This window comes from Amphiura filiformis, unplaced genomic scaffold, assembly GCF_039555335.1.
Source record: "Amphiura filiformis unplaced genomic scaffold, Afil_fr2py scaffold_42, whole genome shotgun sequence".
Lineage (NCBI taxonomy): Eukaryota > Metazoa > Echinodermata > Ophiuroidea > Amphilepidida > Amphiuridae > Amphiura > Amphiura filiformis.
The window spans coordinates 780,631-799,970 of NW_027305506.1; the positions used below are offsets into that span (position 1 = coordinate 780,631).

At 37.1% G+C, this 19,340-nt stretch overlaps 1 protein-coding gene and 1 long non-coding RNA gene across 2 annotated transcripts in view; both read left to right on the forward strand.

Moving 5' to 3' along the window:
* The window catches only part of LOC140144149 (uncharacterized), a 371,331-nt gene that overhangs the window by 275,173 nt on the left and 76,818 nt on the right, over positions 1-19,340 (forward strand). The gene's annotated exons all lie outside the window — the stretch shown is intronic.
* LOC140144153 (uncharacterized) lies at positions 1,639-19,185 on the forward strand. Its single transcript, XR_011857841.1, has 4 exons — positions 1,639-1,909; positions 7,953-8,020; positions 13,199-13,396; positions 19,144-19,185. It is a non-coding gene; the product is annotated as an uncharacterized lncRNA (long non-coding RNA).

Sequence of the window (19,340 nt, forward strand, 5' to 3'; positions counted from 1 at the left end):
GTCAGTGTTTGTTGGTTCCGGGTGGGGGGGGGGGGCTGGCGGGGGGGTGCGTGTGTGTGTGTGTCTGTCAACAATATCAGGTTTTTAGTTAAAATTTGGTCTCATATAAATAGTTCCAATTCTATTGCAACCAGATTTTAGTCATAGCTGCATTATGGGTACCTTCATGTATTGGTCGTACCCAAAAATAAGAGCAGGTCTCTTATTTTATCCCTTGAGAAAGAAAAGTTTTGTCTTTTCAAAACGTCGGGTTTTTAACTTTGTTTATATGTATAGGGTGATTCGGATAAGAATGGACCACCTATATTATAAAGTATGTTTAAATGAATAAAACACAATATATTTACATGAATTGTGGCAAAACTGTACTTTTATTTTAAGTTTATGAACTGAAGAACTGAATGTTTACGAACTTTCGTATCCCTGGTTCTCTATCACTTTATGGCAGCGATTCTTCCATCCGCGTTCTCCCTCGAGAAGATTTGGAAGAATCGTATCATTCGTATGACCTCCCAATTTCACATAATCCCATGCATCCTTGATTTTTTTGACCAGCATGTTCTTGTTTGTGGGGGACAGTAGACTTTCTCTTCCATTATGGACCACACATTTTCAACTGGATTGAGGTCAGGGCTGTTTCTTGGCCAAAAATCCTTGTCCCAGTATGAGGGAAATATGTGACTATTTTCCCTTTAGATCAAAGATGCAACCGGAAGTTATTTGTTCACACTACATAAAATGATCTGAAAATGAAAAAATATTGCTCCAATTTCACGGAGAAAGTTTCTACATGGAGGCTGAAATGTTGGCTTGAAAATTCATTGACACCCAGATGTTTAGTGCTAATGATAACTACCTGAGGGCAGCATAACTGATCATCTGCCTAGTCCATGCAGTGTTCGAATTTAGGGAAAATAAATGGTTGTCCCACGGACAACCAGATTACAATTTCTGGTTGTCCGTCTAAGTTTTTGGTTGTCCGTAGGCCTACAAATGTGACTTTTGGCTACATTTATGGTTGTCTGGCGGACAACCGAATCAGTATTTTTGGTTGTCCGGCGACTTTTTTAGTTGTCCCGGGCAACCGGACAACCCAAATTTCGAACGTTGCTTATCCGAATCACCCTATATTGTGTTACTACCCCATTGGATGTTGTGTCATATTTTCCCTGTTTTTAATATTCTTGTTAAAGTAAATAATATAGGGTCCCATAAAACTTTTTTTTTTCCAAATTTCAAACTGTCATTATGATAGTATTTCCCATAATTCTTATTCAACTTAAAAAGTCCATTTTTACGGAATCAACCCTGTTGCGATATTTGGATGTTACCCTCTGCGTTTTGTTGAGGCACCCACATCTTTTCATATACGGTACACCTCATAAATGTTGTACATCATTCTAGATTATTTTTTAACTTTTGCTATATATGTTATCAAGCTCTGTGAAGATGAAACTTTGTTTTAGTTTGAATAAAGATAAAACAAATAAACTTAAATTTGAACTTGAATTGCATCTTGCTTACGTGTGACCTTTAAAAATGAAATGGAGTTTATATTCACAGCAACTGATGACCTAGTCAAATGTATTAAAATACACATGCATGATGAGTGCATGGATATACACTGTGCTAACCATTGGTCCATGAAGTCACCTGTTGCAGCAAGTCCTGCCTACCATAAATGAATAAAATAATAAAATGGTAAATCAGACATGCATAGATCTATGTATTCATGCAACTGATAGTGACTTTATATGCTATGTGTCGTTATTTTCAGCTCTCATACAAACCGCTAAATGCAGTAACTTAGTTTTGTGGAAGACATTCACAGTGTTGGGCGTTGGTCGCCTTCACCTGATATACCTGCCAGGAAAGTACGCTTGTGGAACTGGACTCTTTTAACACACTGGTAAGTTTACCCTTTATTTTTTTAATTTTTTTATTAACAATTAATTTTTAAAAACAACAATTATTAACTTCTTGATTTCTACACTGTAATTTATGTAGAGAATTTGGGGGAAAAGGTTGACTTCTGTTGTTCTCCACAAATTAAACACTTGCAGAATAGTTTCAAAACTTATGTTAACAAACATATCTGTACATACTGTAGTTGTTGCTTAGTGGTTTTACATATATTCTACTGAATATGACATAACGAATGTGCGTAACAAGTGTAATATAGTTAATGTTACATTTTTGTCCAAAACGTTATGCTTAAAATAATTACTGTACCTTTTGGACCTAGCCCTTCAACTTTCATTGTAATTTTGTGATGTTCTTATTATTACAATAGATATGTACATGCAAATGCCAAATATGTGTGGGGGGGGGTGTGAGTGTGACCTAATCTGCAGGAAGTTAACCAAAAACTACTTTTTGCCCATTGTGACACAGGCTACCCACCCTCTACTTTCTTCACGAATTAGCACTAACCCGTCTGGTACATCCCTTTAACAGGGCGGGGCGGGCAACAAAAATTACATGTGACCAAACCACTCTCTGAGCTTAGGGTAGCCTTGATCAAGGCTTCCTCCTTACTTTTTCTCTATTCATGCTCTTCATTGGATCCATGTATAATCAGTGGTAGAAGTAGGCCTATCATATACTGGACTCTCTAAAATTTTTAGTCAGGTCAGATTTTTGTGGCGCTGGCAACATGAGCTAGGGAGGAAGTGTGCCTTGTGGGGTGGGCATGGTGGGCATCTTGCTCAAACACTACCCCTGCAGTGCACAGTATGCCTGGAGTAAAGTAAGATAAGAAAGTCCACTATCTGACCTCAACAATTCAAATGTCAAATAAATTTGTACAAAGTTATGATGCTAAATAATTATTTCTAAAGAATAACTTTTGAAACAGAAATTTTTGTGGCAAAGCTTCCATGAATTTTACATTCACTAACTATGGACGCCAAAGGACTTGAAACAAGTCTAAGCTTAGGGTTAAAGAGGAGTATTTAAGGTTGTATGGTTTTATTTAGGACAAATTGGCTGTTGACACCAATTACTCAATGTTAAACTCCCAAAATGGTAATCATTCTATTAAGTGAAACACAAGCTTCATTAAAGCACAATGAGTTTGATATCAATGTTAATATTGTTGCCACTATGAGTATGAAAAAAAGCTAGAGTATATGACTTTGACCCAGCAGTTTGGGTATTTGTGTGGGTGAACAACAGTTGATTATGTAAAGCATTCATTAGGAGCATTGATGTGTGAATGCAAAAAGGGTGTATCACAAATAGTAACGAGCCAATGATTCCATTTATACCTTGCCAGACTATCAAACATTAAATTATGTTGCGCCTGTAAAAGACTTCACAAAAAGTAGCTCAGCCATTATAAATACGCATACATAAATAAAACTATTAGTCACTAGCGGTCACCCGTCTTTCACGGTCAGGGTCATTCGCGGTTGGTAAATTTTGTATATTTTGTGTACATGTAAATGTTTTAGTTAAGGGTGGTCTTAACCCTGGAATTATGGAAACTTTCGGGCTTCATAACTGCTAAATTATTTGTCTAAAGAATATAAAAGTATACATTTTTAGACTGGAAATGACTTGCTGAATTCATCTGTGAGGTCCAATTTTGGCCAAAATGCTCTTTTTTGAAAAAAAAAAAAAAAAACGGGTTTTTTGGCCCAAATTTTTGCGTGCAACGTAACAAAAAAATTGTTTGGCCAAAAATTTTTTTTTTTATTAATTTTTAAAAACTAGATAAAAATATCTAGGGACCGTTTTTTTATTTTTTTGAATTTTGACCAACTTTGAGAAATTTGCACCAAAAATGGTCAAAAAATGCAAAATTTTCAAAAAAATCATAAAAAAGCCTGATTTTCGCCCAAATTTCAAATATTTTTTGTGAAGTTGGTCAAAATTCAAAAAAATGAAAAAACGGTCCCTAGATATTTTTTTATGCATTTGTTTCTACAGTACTTTTTAGCCCATTTTGGACAAATTTGTTGTACCTTTTAGCTCATTTTTTTATCATTTTCATCTAAGTTTGTCCCCCACCTTGAAATGTACCTTGCTGCCCCCGCCTCCTGCAAAAGTCCTGGCTACATCACTGAGCAGATGAACACAATTTTATTCACATCCCTCTTGGCCCCCTGTGACCTGCTGGCTTATCTGATATTTTAGATTTCTACGCATTTGTTGTACTTTTTATTTGTTAGCCCATTTTGGATAAATTTGTATAGTACTCTTTAGCCCATTTGTGACAATCCCCATGAAATTTGCCTTGCCCCCCCCCCCCTGCTCTCTCTCTCTCTCCTGGGGCACTCAGCTATATCGGTGTACACATGCGTGAACAACGGTTTTAAAACACCCCTAAACAGGTTCTACCCTGTTTTTCAAAATCACCACCTTAGCAGGTTTTAGCGCTTTTCCCCCAAAAGTACCCCTAAACAGGTTCTGGTCAAAATTGGACCCCTTTTAGCAGGTTTTTTTTTATTAATATCAACAATAGGCCTACACTTTTAATGGAGAGGGTCACAATGGCTAAAAAAGGAATTACAATGTACACATTCTGTTAAAATTCATCAGGTAAGAATAAGAATTTCAAATAGAAAGCAATATATCAAACTATGAACTTCCAAATGGCTTTCCTAGAATTTCCGAAAATTTACCCCCTTAACGCGTTTTGCTGGTTACAAAATACACCACTTTTTGTTGAAAAACAGCGTTTTTAGACCCCTAAACACGGAACGTGCGTTACGCGTTTTTTTGTTTACGCATGTGTACACCAATGTAGCTGAGTGCCCCCCCGGGCTCTCTCTCTGAAAAAGTCTTGGCTACACGTGCAGCTGAAACAATTTTTTTCACATTTCCTTACACTCTATTTCATATAAAGTTAGGATCATACATTATGCTGATAACATAGCACTACCACAAAGCAGAGTAAGCCTATTCATGGTAAATAAAATCCAGTGGTTTGATAAGGCAAATAGGCAATTGGATCAGGACATTATGAGATGTTGACAAACGACATTTCAGCCTTTTGAGTAAATGTTGACAGTCACCCAATTTTTTTCTTAACCATGATCTGTTCCTATGGGAAGTCTCAGTGAAATTGTTCAAAAGTCACCCATTTGGGTTACCAACAGGGGCGTAGCCAGCTTTCTTGGTCAGGGGGGGCAAAATAAAATTTTTGGGGCACAGACGAAAAAAATTGCAGTTGCATCATAAAATACATAGAGACTGTATGTCTTCGAGCTTCCCGAAAAGGGTCTTATTGGGATGATGTGCGCGACGCGAAAAAAAAAAAAATGGTATTTTACACTATTTTCGCCCATTATCCGGCTAAAAAGGGCTTTATTGTTACAATTTGCGCGCGTAGCGGGGAAAATTTTGTATTTTACACTATTTTGGCCCTGAATTTTGCTAGAAAAGGGCTCCTTGCCCTTTTTTCTTTTCCTTTGCCCTCCTGATTTTCTCTCTCATTTTTTTTTGTCAGAGGGGCACTTTTTCTTTCATTTTTTGTCAGGGGGGGCACTCTGCCCCACCTGCCCCCCCGCTGGCTACGCTACTGGTTACCAAATCACAGGTTTGGCAACCCTGATTAATTTGTCCTACAAAAGTTTCACTTGCAAACTAATTCAATAAACAAACACTCTACTGTTGACTATAGGTTCTACATAAAAACACAGAATACAATAGATGTTAATTGAGTTTCTACTGTGTCATGTAATAGTTGAGACTACATGCAGGCATAATATCCTCACGTGGATGACAGGATAGAAGGCCTAATTCAGGCTATGTGAACAACATTAGTACATTGTGTTGGCATGAAAAGTTTTAGCATGCAGTGCGCTGCCAGTGCCTTTGAAACTAATGAACATAATTTGACACCCTTAACGTAAACAAAAACAAAATTGGACGTTTTATTGGGGTGCGGACAACTTTACTCTACGCACACAAAAATCTGTTTTCCGAAATAATGTAAAACGTTGAAGTTTTTAGCCTTACAAATTCGCCAGACTCAGTAATTTATTATAGATATTTGGTATTTGAAAACACAGGGTAAAGGAAAATTTAGTTATGGTAATTTTGACACCTCATTTGTTACAAGAAAACCACTTAGCCCCTTTTAAACTGTGGATCTCAATGGGGGAAATGGTGAATAAAACCTGAGTCCCCAGTTTTATTATAAAAGCTCTCACTGAATTTTACTGTAATAGAGGCCCTGCATGCTTTTATCCATTGGCTCCAAACAAAGGATTTGAACTAGTGTCCTTCACCGTAATCATGGCGCAGAGCAGTCTATTCAATCAAATGTCATCAACCTATTTGATCGTAATGCATTTGTTATGTGTGTGAGACGAACTGTGGCGGTAGATTACAATCATGCTTTTGTTGAATGCATTTGAGCAGTCTGCCATATTTATGGTATATGGCAGACTACTCAACTGTCAGGTGTTATAAATACCCCTATAGCCTCAGAACTAATAATTGTTTCCACAATATTTCTACATAGAAAGAAGGATGATTTATTTACGCACATTTTGGTACCCCATTTGTCAAATGCTGTTCAAAATTAAGTGCTTTTGACCCGAATTTAAAAGTTGCAGTTTACAGCGATCAGTGGTTATTACGCATGCAAGCATTGTGGCACGTAAAACCCTCCAATTTATCTTCGCGTTGACTTCAAATCAATACAAATAGCTGCAACTTTTAAATTCGGGTACTTTTCTTTAAAAACACGGCTGTGTTGTTAATATTGAACAAAATTGGACAAAATGGGGTATCAAAATAAGCTTAAATAAATCATCCTTCTTTCTATGTTGAAAGATTGTGAACACAATCATCAGTTCTGACGCTATAGAGGCGTATTTATAACAGCTGCGTTACTTCTTGTGCAGTCTTTACACCCGGTGGGTTCAGTTTGTATTTAAAGGTAGGACGTATGACCGTTCCAGGATTTGAAAATGACCCCTATTTCACGGGGAATCGAGGACATTTGCAGCAATTTTACCCCTATTTTGCGCGAAATCAAGGAAAATTTGCCCCCAAATACCTCCCCTATTTTTATCATTTTGAGGACGCATTTTCATTTCACCCCCTTATCACAAGGAATCAAGGACATTTTTCCGAAATAAATACCCCTATTTTTACCATTTCAAGGACACTTTTGAATTTGCCCCTATTTCACGGGGAAATGAGGACAATAACGAAAACTGTAGCGGTAAAACACGGACGAAAGTCCTAGAAATACACCCTATTTTTCATTTCAAGGACAATTTTGCTCCAAAACACCCCTAATTTAAACAATCGCGAACAATTTTGTCCTCGAAAATTCCGCGGACATTTCTTGAAAAGTACCCCTAAATGGAACCATCATGCGTACACATTGTCAGTGAAGACTGAACCCACCGGGTCTTTACATTGTATGTGTACTTACATGATTGTATTCAGTTTGAAAGTACCGAAATGTACAGTGCTAAAGGTTGCGTTCTACATATACCACTTGTAATGAGTACCGGGTACACACAAATACCATCCAAATCCTAAGCCCCAGTGATATTGCTACTGTAAGGCTCTCCTTCATGTATGTGTTCAATGTGAACTTGCATGCACCAGGAAGTAGTTTTAGGGGATTTTGCAAAAGCATGGTGCATTGTGTTGCAGACCATGTTTAGAGTTGGGTAATATTTTTGGTTTTCAACTGTGTACAAATAAGGTACTTTATATCTTTAAATGTATAATATATCTTGTTTTGAGTATCCATACAGCAAAATTTGATCAAAAATACAATTATAATGCATGTTATAAAAAATGGCTTCAATTTGGGCTTCATTATGTGGGGCACATTCCCACTCACACCCACCACTACCTCACACAAATGCAACGTGCAGCACTGGCTTGCCGAAATAAGCTTGATCACCCCCCTCCAAAAATATATAAAATAATAATTCCTGGCTACATGCCTGGTTATGTTTCTTTTTTTATTTCAGAAGAGTTTCGCTATCATTGAAGAGCTCAAACATCCCGGACTAGAATCAAGGATACACAACTATGTCTTGTAAGTACATGGTAATAACAAGCGCCTATGTTTCCGGGGGGGGGGGGAAAATTTCCGAACAACCAGCCAAAAATCGCTTGCCCCCCCGGCCTGCCAAAATTGCTTGCCTCCCCCCTCTTGGCCTGCGAAAATATCTTTGCCCCCCCCTTTACATATGCCAAATTTTTGGGATCCCAATTTGCAACCTTAAGGGATCTAAAATGAGCATTTATTGTGTTTCGACAGTATTTTTGTGGGACATGAGAGCACCTCAGACCTATCGAATTGCATTCTGAATACGAAGCATGTCTTTCTGATATCAAATAATTTTCATTTTTGAAAATCACAATATAATACAAATTTTATGACAAATTATAAAAATTTGATATTTTTCAAATTTTGATATATAACAGTCCTCGAAGTAAATTATATAAATCTAATGATATATTCTTAAAGGGGGGTAACCCTATTGGTTTTGGATATGGATTGTCTTTAAAATTACATAATAATATCAAATATCTCCCCTTTATGCTGCTTTGTGAAAAAACGAGAGCATTTTCAGCGTAAATGTGAATAAATAGCCAAATTTGCAATCCAATACCTTGTATACGTGAATTGCATTCTGGGTAGGCATGCAACAACAACAATTCCCGTTCGTATGACGAATGCTGACATGCTGCAATGCCCGGCCCGTATTGAACGGAAAATATTTGGTTTTTTTTTTTTTTTTGTTTTTTCGTACCGTTTCAAAAAAAAAGGAAACAAAATATATTTCCCTTGCAATATGTACATTTCAAATGAATATAAAAAGTTTGGGTTAAAAATGGAGAGGAAAAAACCTTCCGATACCGGGTTTTGAACCGGGTACCTCTCGGGTAAAAGAACGGCGCGCTAGCCAATTGAGCTATTTCACCAACTGAAATAATCAAGGAATTGTTTTAATTATATACGGCGGACCGTCTCCTCAGCACTTAGCGTAGTCTCCTACACAGCCAGTTTGCGTCGGTCTGACACTCGTCGATCCTCGTGATAGCCACATACAGTCTGGCCGCGAGACTACACTTAGCGTAGTTCGCTTTTTTCTCTTCCCATGATCCGAAGAAATTTTTATTGTTTACAAACTGGTAACCTGTAAAAACCGCTGTGATTCATGATTTCTCCGGAAATACATCGACTTGGAGCGTCAAATTTCAGGATAGTAATGAGAAAAATAGTATCTATTATGTGATACCAAAACCTCATCAACAATGAAAAAAATCGGGGGATGATGCTGTCGATCGGGTTACGGACCTTTAAAGTGTATGTAGCAGGGAGGAAAAGCCGACGGCTTGACCTTTCATATTGAAGATATGGATTTTTTTCCCAAAAAGACCTAATTTGTTTTGGTGTTTTGGGAAAAAAAATCCATATCTTCAATACGAAAGGTCAAAATTTTCAATTGATCGTCGGCTTTTCATCCCACCTACATACACTTTAAGTATAAATCATCAGATTTATAAAGTTTACTTCAAGTACTGTTAAATATCAAAATATCAATTTTTAATGATTTGCCATAAAATGTGTATTAAATTGCGAATTTCAAAAATCAAAATTATTTGATATCAGAATGACATTCTTCGTATTCAGAGTGCAATTCGATATGTCTGATGTGCTCTAATGTCCCAAAATAAATACTGTCCAAACGTTCATACCCCAGCCCTTAAATGGTCTAGATATATGTTGCGAGCGCAGCGAGCAGGAAAATTTGCATATTAGAGCGTTTCCGTACTGTTTTCCTAAGTCTTTTTAGAGCATTTTATTTTAAAGGCACCCCATGTATGTGTGCCAAAAATCGCTTGTCTCCCCCCCCCCTCTCGGCTGGCCAAAAATTTCTTTCCCCCCAATTTTACCCTCACCCCAGGGCTCATAATTATTGCACAGCCCTTATTATTTCATGAGAGTTTTGCTACTAGTATATCACTGAAGTCTCTAACAATCGGTAAATATTGCACAACTAAGTATTTTACTGTGTGATTGTACAGAATATCTTATGCACATTTTAGTTTGTTTTGCTGGAGAAGCATTTGCGTGTTTTTTCGCACTCACCATGCAGTGCTGTTATACTGCAGTGAAGGACAACTCCACATCTCAGAAATACACATTGATGTGAATCTAAACTTTGGATCTTTGGCGGGCCTTGTCGGCAATATGCGATGTTAGTAGTGCACCGGCTTACTGGAGCCCATCTCTTCAATTGTTTGGTGAAGGCACTTAGCCTCCAGATTCTTAACTCCCATGTCAGTTCGGGTATGATCCACATCTTCATGATAAAGTTGAGTTTGCTCTTGTCCATTGTTTTTAGCATAACTGCCAGTTTGTCTTTCATGGATTGTCCGATGGCATGTTCTCTCAAATCTTTCAAGTCAAACCAATGTCATTGGCTGACTGTGGATGCAAGCAATATTAGCACCACCTTGTCAATGATTAATTTAGGGTCGTTTGTTGCATACTGAGTTTGTGTCCTTCCCGTCTTTGTATATATATGTTTGGGACAAACTTCTTCATCGCATGTGACCAGCATTTGATTGGTTTGGCTTTCATGGTGTGTGTCCATCTGAGGAAGTCATTGCCTATATGTTGATCAAGTTCTGGCAATCTGCTGGGCTTTTGGCAATCAGAGTGTGAGGTCATACTTTGGTGGTTGTGTTGCTCACATGGTATTTGAGGTGACTTTGTTTATCAAGGAGATCAAGACCTAAGTTGAAGACAGCCAGAAATAGGATGCAGGATAGTGGGCACCCTTGGAAAACACTACAGTGTATCAAGTCTGTTGTCCAATCCTTTGTCTTTACACGAATGTAATTCGCCACAACAAAAAGAATCAACTGACATTTTGGCAAAATTTAGTTATTTTAAGTTTAGTTTCAGGGGTGGGGTATGAGCGTTTGGACAGTATTTATTATGGGACATTAGAGCACATCAGACATATCGAATTGCATTCTGAATACGAAGAATGTCCTTCTGATATCAAATAATTTTGATTTTTTGAAATTCGTAAAGTAATACACATTTTATGGCAAATGATTAAAAATTGATATTTTTGATATTTAACAGTACTCGAAGTAAACTTTATAAATCTGATGATTTATATTTAAAGTATATGTAGGTGGGATGAAAAGCCGACGATCAATTGGAATTTTTGACCTTTTGTATTGAATATGTGGATTTTTTTCCCCAAACACCAAAAAAAATAGGTCTTTTGGGGAAAATTTCAATATGAAAGGTCAAAATTTTCAATTGGTCGTCGGCTTTTCCTCCCAGCTACATACCCTTTAAGAATATGTCATTAGATTTATCAAATTTACTTCGAGGACTGTTATATATCAAAAATGTGAAAAATATAATAATTTGTCATAAAATTTGCATAATATCGTGAATTTCAAAAATGAAAATTATTTGATATCAGAAAGACATTCTTCGTATTCAGAATGCAATTCGATATGTCTGATGTGCTCTCATGTCCCACAAAAAATACTGTCAAAACGCTCATTCCAGATCCCTTAAGGGAGTGATAATTATTTCATACATTTGTGTTATCTAACTGCGCATGTGACTGGTCAAGAGCCGGGCATAAACAATGTTAATGCCCACCTGCTTCAGCGTGACGATATATGTGATATACAGGCTGCCTCAAAAAAATTGTGCATGTGAAAAGTGCCCTCTGTGGCAATTAGAAAATGCCTTTTTGACATAATGCTTACATCGTCGTCAAGGGCATAGTCTTAGCTCTCAAATGCCGTTTAGTCTGTTCAATTTGCTTGTTTTAATCTCGAGATATGCTTACTTAACAACGAAAGGGTAAAATCACAATTGTGCCACTTTTACTAGGGAAGGGGCTGTACAAAGTCATGTAAATCAATGATAGCATCAAGTTTATCAAGAGAAATCAAAAGAATGCATCAATTACACAACAATACAAAATTGTTTTTAATGTTTTATCATGATAAAGCTATAATGATTCTCTTTTTCCTCTTACGACAAATTAAACGATAAATAAATATTTCACATTCTGCTGTAAAATTAAATACATGTGCATGTCAATGATTTTACCTTGGTAAATTAATACTGTTCTCTTTGTCATTCAAGACATGTTAAAAGACAAACAAATATTACACACTTATAGGTTAATGAACTTTCACAAGTTCATGAAATTTGACAAATTAATGAAATTAGACAAAATAATGCACTCGCGCTGGTGTTGATGCGTCTAATGCAGGAGCCCCGAAGGGGGAGTGCATTAGACGCATCAACATCAGCTATCATTGATTTACATGTACAGCTCTCTTACCTAGTAAAAGTGGCACAATTGCGATTTCACCCTTTCGTTCTTAACTAAACATATCTCGAGATTAAAAAAAGCAAATTGAACAGAACAAACAGTATTTGAGAGCTAAGACTGTGCCCTTGACGTTGATGTAAGCATCATGTCACAACGGTATTTTCTAATCGCCAAAGAGGGCGCTTTTCACTTGCACAATTTTTTTTGAGACATGCTGTAGACAAAATGTGACATACTCACGTTTTTAAGAATCTTACATTATATTTTTTGTTATTGTTTCGGTCAATGCTTCTGTATGTTCTACACAGCTGGATACTTTTTCTATGAAGCCTTTCTGAATGGTCAATGTAGTTGTTTTCAGTCAGGTAGGCAATGGTCCTTTGAGCTAGGATTCCCATTTCAAGATTACCACTGGAGTTAGTCTGAAGTGGGAAGAATCCAATGTCTCCTCATCTTTCAAAATAAGGATGGTTTAATTCTCCAACTCAAAGTTATATTTCCAGTCCTCCATATATACTGCATATTAATTACTTCATGCAGAAGTTCTGTCCTTTTAGGGCACTTTGTCCACACTAAGTAGGGTATGTGGTTAGTGCCCAGAGCACTGAAACGTCTTCTTTTTAGCAGATAATTTGTCAATTTGGCAAGACCTGGTGATTTGGTGTTACCGTAAATGGTTTCTATGGGCGTGGTGGTCTTCTCATCATATAGTGATTGGTATTTGTATCCACACTTCTTATCATTATTATCATTATCATTATTGTTGTTGTTGTTGTTGTTGTTGTTGTTGTTGTTGTTGTTGTTGTTGTTGTTGTTGTTGTTGTTGTTGTTATTTATTAGTTTATTTACTTGATTTTTCTTTGATTTTTCATCATGTATAGATTTCTTTAACGCCACCAGCACTAATGCTCCTAGCAGCATCTCCACTGCAGGAACATGGGCAAATGCAGGGATAATTTTCGGTTATATTGTTGGCGCCTGTGGCATAATTGGCGCCTGCATTGGCGTGGTAAAGGCAATTATCGAGCTTAACAAATGGTGCCACAGTCATAGGGAATCTAACGGATACCATTCACATGGTAAGTGGTATGGTATAAACAACATTAAATGTTGAAAGCATTGTGTGCTGTTGTGGATTGATGATATTCATTCATGCATTACATGAATATTTAGTTTAGTGTTCAGAAAAAGAAAAGAAAAAAACTGAATTAGAGAAAGAAAACTCAGTATATATGATTAATGAATGTTTTACTGCCATGAATTCATATGATGTTTATATTCCTGTGTATAACCCTTCCTTGCTTGTTTTTTTTTTCATGTCAGTTAACTTGCATGAACTTGTAGTGCATTTTCCGATGAAGTGCTCAAGTTTGGTTTTAGAAATGACACAATGCGAACCACAAATAATTCATGAAAATCATTCAGAATGGTATAACTTCAATAATTTCAGAACATGAAACAATGCATATGTTATTTTTTAACAATACTTTATTTTGGAGCAATATAACTTGTACGTAGTGGGCAAACATATCTGGTTTAACATATCTGGTGTAACATTCTGGTCAGCCTATTTCATGGCTTTTTCTTAATCATGTAAGTGTATAAACTTACCAACTCCCCATACCTGAGTCATCACTCAGGTCTTGTATCATGGTATTTGGCTTCATTAAACACGCAAGTCAATTTGTATACAAGTTTTAACTATTAGGCCTAGGCCTGTACAAATTATTGCTTTAAATGATGTGTCGGGTGTCTAAAGCAGAAACGAAAAGGGCACCTTTATGCATACGCAGGGGAAGTTTGAAAAAAAGAATTTGAAAAAAAAATGGAAAAATAAAAGCCCGATTGAAGAAATTTGGTAGACGATTTTAACACTATTATAGTGTAAAATTATAGTTATAAAAAATAAAAATGAAGGCCCAAATGAAGCCATTCGTGGACCATTATTCACTATTATTGTAGGCCTAATTATGAAGCTATTGCTTAAAGCCATATTATAACATTTCTTTAAAAATAGATTAGTATTCATTTTCAATAAAATGTTAGCATTTACTGTCAGATATGTCCCCTTATAATTTTGAGCCAAACAAGTGAGGTAAAGCAAAGAAAATTGGAATTTACAACTGGCGCCAATGCATGTTACTCCGGCGGTTGTAATATGGTACGATCCTGTGGCGTGTCTGTGTGTGTCCCGCACGCCGTGTACGTAGTACTGTGTTGACATCGCATACGCGTTGGAGTAACATTTCTTCTATTGTAATAATAAAATGCTGAATCAGGCGGTTTATTGAAAATCTCGGATTTTGACAAAACTACAGCACCTAAAGTCTTGATTTTTGCAGAGAATCTTTGTTTACTAAAGTACATTACAATCGTGTAAAAACCTGAATTTAAAATTTTTTTGAGGGCGTTCTTTTCAGCAAATGTTATAATATGGCTTTAAAAAACACAAGGTGTACATGTATCCAAAAGAGAAAAGAAAACGGGCACTTGTTTATCCATACGTAGGGGGGGTGTCTGCTCAGAAGTTGGAAATTTTTGGTAAATGATGGTCCAAATTGAACCCATTTTGTGCATAATTTTTCACTTGTTTATCCATATGCAGGGGGTGTCTGAGGGGGGATGTTTTCCCTTTCGAAGTTGGAAAATTTTGCCAAATGAAGGTCCAAATTGAAGCCATCTGGTGCATCATTTTTCACTTGTTTAACCATATGCAGGGGGGTCTGAGGGGGGAATATTCCCCCCTCCGAAGTTGCACCTGCGTGTGCAACATTTTTCACTTGTTTATCCATATGTGTGTCTGAGTGGGGATGTTCCCCCATAGAAGTTGAACAATTTTGCCAAATGAAGGTCCAAATTGAAGCCATTTGGTGCATCATTTTGGTGCATTATCATTGCTTACGTGGGTGGGGGAGCAGGGTCGTCGCCAGACCATTTTCTCAGGTGGTGTTGAGAAATAAAATTTGTTTAAAAAAGTTACACCGGACTTAACTTTTTCTGGCCCCAGCGCAACATGATTGCCACCCTGGCTCATCAGATAGAAGACGCCCCTCCCCACAACTGTAACCCAAGTTTTTTCCAAGCTGTCCCCATAATTCCTTTACGGGAAATTTTGATAAAGTGCGCGAGTAGCACTCAAAAATTTGCTATTTCAATGCTAAAATTCAAAAGGGGGATGTATCGGAGTCACCGAGCCAGGGGCCGAAATTTCCAAATCGTGCCACTGCCACTGATTTACTACTAAAAGAACATTACCAGTACAAAGGCGCAATTGCAATTTCAATGCTAAAATTGAGGACAATTGTGTTCTAAAATCGTGCCAAAGGAAGATGTATTATGCCTTTTACAACGTTTGGTTAATTTAGTCCCGATATTTTGATCCAGCTCATGAGTTTTATGCTTATTCAAGGCATCAGAGGAGCTGTCCTAGCACTCATATGTATGATTAACATAATAGAAAGGATGGAATTATGACTCTCATTTTTGAGATTCGAGATCGCCTTATTTCATTCACTGCCTAAAATAATTACAGGCCTACTTAAGATTGACCTGACTGTGTGGCTTTTTGAGCCTACTCAATTACGTGTAAGTTTCTCTTCTCTTTTTCGCAGGGGAATGGCGGCGAGCCTGACGGCCCACCCCATATCTGCCCCTATACAGAACACAACTTGGCTGGCGACATGGGGAAAACAATAGATACGAATAATCAGTTTTAATGTTTTATACTTTCTAGCAGGCCCATAGCCAGGATTTTTGTGGGGGTGCTGATTTTGAAAAAGTGGACTTTTTTTCCAAGGGGGGTGGGCAATTTTGTGAAAAGTGGACTAATTTCCCGCAAATTTGGACCTTTTTGACCAAAAAAGCTTAAAAATCTGATTTTTTGGCTTGCTATGCTCGCAAATTCTTAAATTATGGGACTTTTTGTATACTTTTGCAAATTTGGGAGGGGGTGCGTCGCGCCCCCACCCCTCTGGCTACTGCTCTGCTTTCTAGGCATGTTACAACCTCCCTTAGCATATTAAGCCCTTTTTGAACGTGCGTGCGCCCCCCGGTACCAAAAAAAGATAGAGAGAGAAAGAGAGAGATGGAGAGAGAGGGAGGGAGATAGAGAGGGGGAGAGAGAGGGGGAAGGAGGGAGGGGAGAGAGAGAAAGAGGAGAGATCGAACTATGGGAATGGGACATTAATTTGCAGGCTTCAAAATAGAAGTCAATTTAGGCCTTATGCGACTATAGATAGCCCTATGCTAGCCTATATTTTGTGATAGGGGGCCCTACTTTACGAGCACGCTGGCAATTTGAGAGCACACTTGTAGGCATATGGCATAAATTGCTTGGGCCGGGGGCAGGCAAGTATGATATTTTGAGCATTTTTGAGCAGTTACTAGTTGTATACCATTCATGCGCGGATTCAGGGGGGCCGGCAGGCCCAGCCCCGCCCCTCCTCCCCAAAAATAGAGGAAAGTAGAAAAAAGAAGAGAAAGGGGAGAAGGGAAAGGTTAAATTGCACGTATAAGTAGGCCCATGCCTAAACCACAGTTGGGTCAATCTATAATATAGGGTTATAGGTGTGTGATTATTTTAGGCATTGCTTGAAGGCGGGTCCTCTGCCCTAAAGCATGTGAAAATTAGGCTCCGATAGGGCCCGTCACATTTTGTCACCAAAGTCAGTAGGCCTAAGACGGACTCCATGCTGACTTCAATTTAACATCGATCCATGCATGCTTTAATTTCGAATCTCAAGTCTTAGGCCTAAAATGTAACATTTAAAATTTTACAATTTGAGTTCGGGCCCTTTTTTGTTTTAAAAAGCAATGATATAGAGTGTAAAAATGATGCACCAAATGGCTTCAATTGGACCTTCATTTTGCATAATTTCAAAACTTCTCAGGGGGAACATCCCCCTCAGACACCCCTGTGTATATAAACAACTGCCCGTTTTCGCTTCTGTATTTAACACCCAGCACTTGAAGTTTAAACCAAATACAATAACAGTGTAAAAAATGGCTTCAATTGGCCTCTCATTTCGCAAATTTGATATTTTCGGCTTTTTCAAACTAAAATTATGCACAACAAGATTGCCAAAATGGTCCACCAAATGGCATCAATTAGGTCTTCATTTTGCAAAAGTTTCTCACTGCTGAGGGGGGCACATCCTCAGACACCCCCCTCTTGCGTGCGCAACTTTATGTTTACATGTAAAGCAATACCGGGTAATTTATACAATAAAGATCAATTGGGCCGTCATTTGGCAAATTTTCGGCCTTCTTAAATTTAAATTTTACACAATAATAGTGCAAAAATAGTCCACCGAATGGCTTCAATTAGGTCTTCATTTTGCAAATTTTTCTCACCTCTGAGGGGGCACATCCCCCTACATGTAAAGCAATGCCGGGTAATTTATACAATAAAGGTCAAAACTTGTCCACGAATGGCTTCAATTGGGCCGTCATTTGGCAAATTTTCGGCCTTTTCAAATTTAAATTTTACACAATAATACAAGTAGTGCAAAAATAGTCCACCGAATGGCTTCAATTGGATCTTCATTTTCCAAAAGTTTCTTTTTCAAATTTAAATTTTACACAATAGGCCTAATACTAATAGTGCAAAAATAGTCCACCGAATGGCTTCAATTAGGTCTTCATTTTGCAAAATTTTCTCACCTCTCAGTAGGCACATCCCCCTCAGACACCCCATGCAAATAATTTTGATTTTTTGAAATTCGCAATGTAATACACATTTTATGGCAAATGATTAAAAATTGATATTTTGATATTTAACATTACTCGAAGTAAACTTTATAAATCTGATGATTTATACTTAAAGTGTATGTAGGTGGGATAAAAAACCAACGATCAATTGAAATTTTGACCTTTCGTATTAAAGATATGGATTTTTTTCCCAAAACACACAAAAAATTAGGTCTTTTGGGAAAAAAATTCATATCTTCAATATGAAAGGTCAAAATTGTCAATTGATCGTCAGCTTTTCCGCCCAGCTACATACACTTTAAGAATATATCATTAGATTTATAAAATTTACTTCGAGGACTGTTATATATCAAAAATGTGAAAATATCAAATTTTAATAATTTTTCATAAAATTTGTTTTATATCGTGAATTTCAAAAAATGAAAATTATTTGATATCAGAAAGACATTTTTCGTATTCAGAATGCAATTCAATATGTCTGGTGTGCTCTCATGTCCCACAAAAAATACTGTCGAAACGCTCAAAACGCTCATCCCTTAAGCATGTTGTGAGCTGAATATTTAACCATTACCTAATTGTAATATGCAACACATTATCCACAAACAGCAAATTTGTACACCATAATGGATCTGAATGAAATGATTTGTCATTGAAAATATTGTATAATATATTTAAATTGAACACAGAAATAAGATGCAAGTTAAAAAATGATATTGTTTCACCAATCGACCTTTAAAAACGTAATGAATTTTGTAACTACTGGTATAAAGAGTGTATCAAAATTATAGGTACCCATCACTCTCCAAGTGTTAATTTCCAGGACTGCCTCATATAAATGGCAGCATAAGACCCACATAATTTGTACAATGATGTTACAAAATTGAAATAAAATTGTACATTCTGGTCATTCGAAGTTGTAATAATCACTAATGGGTGCATACAATGATCACCCAAATGGAGTAAATTTCACTCTTGTCATTTCAATCGATTTAATAGGGTGAACAGTAATCACTGTAGTTCACTTATTTTTCACCCATTACATTTCAAGAGATAACATTGGCATCTGATCTTAACCATGGATTAAATTGGATTTTTTCCTTTTTAATATTTGAATCAGGTCCTACCGATGACCCAGAATGCATGCCATTGATGAGAAAAGGTACGTTTGCCCTTTCAGCTCAAAATTTATTTGAGTCGGTAAGACATTTTTTTAAGGTCCCAAAGTATTCCGTGGTATCTACGCTTGCGATGGCCCATTTGGTCAATGGAAAACCCTTACAGTTATTAATTCCAGCTCAAGCTCGTTTGCAGGCC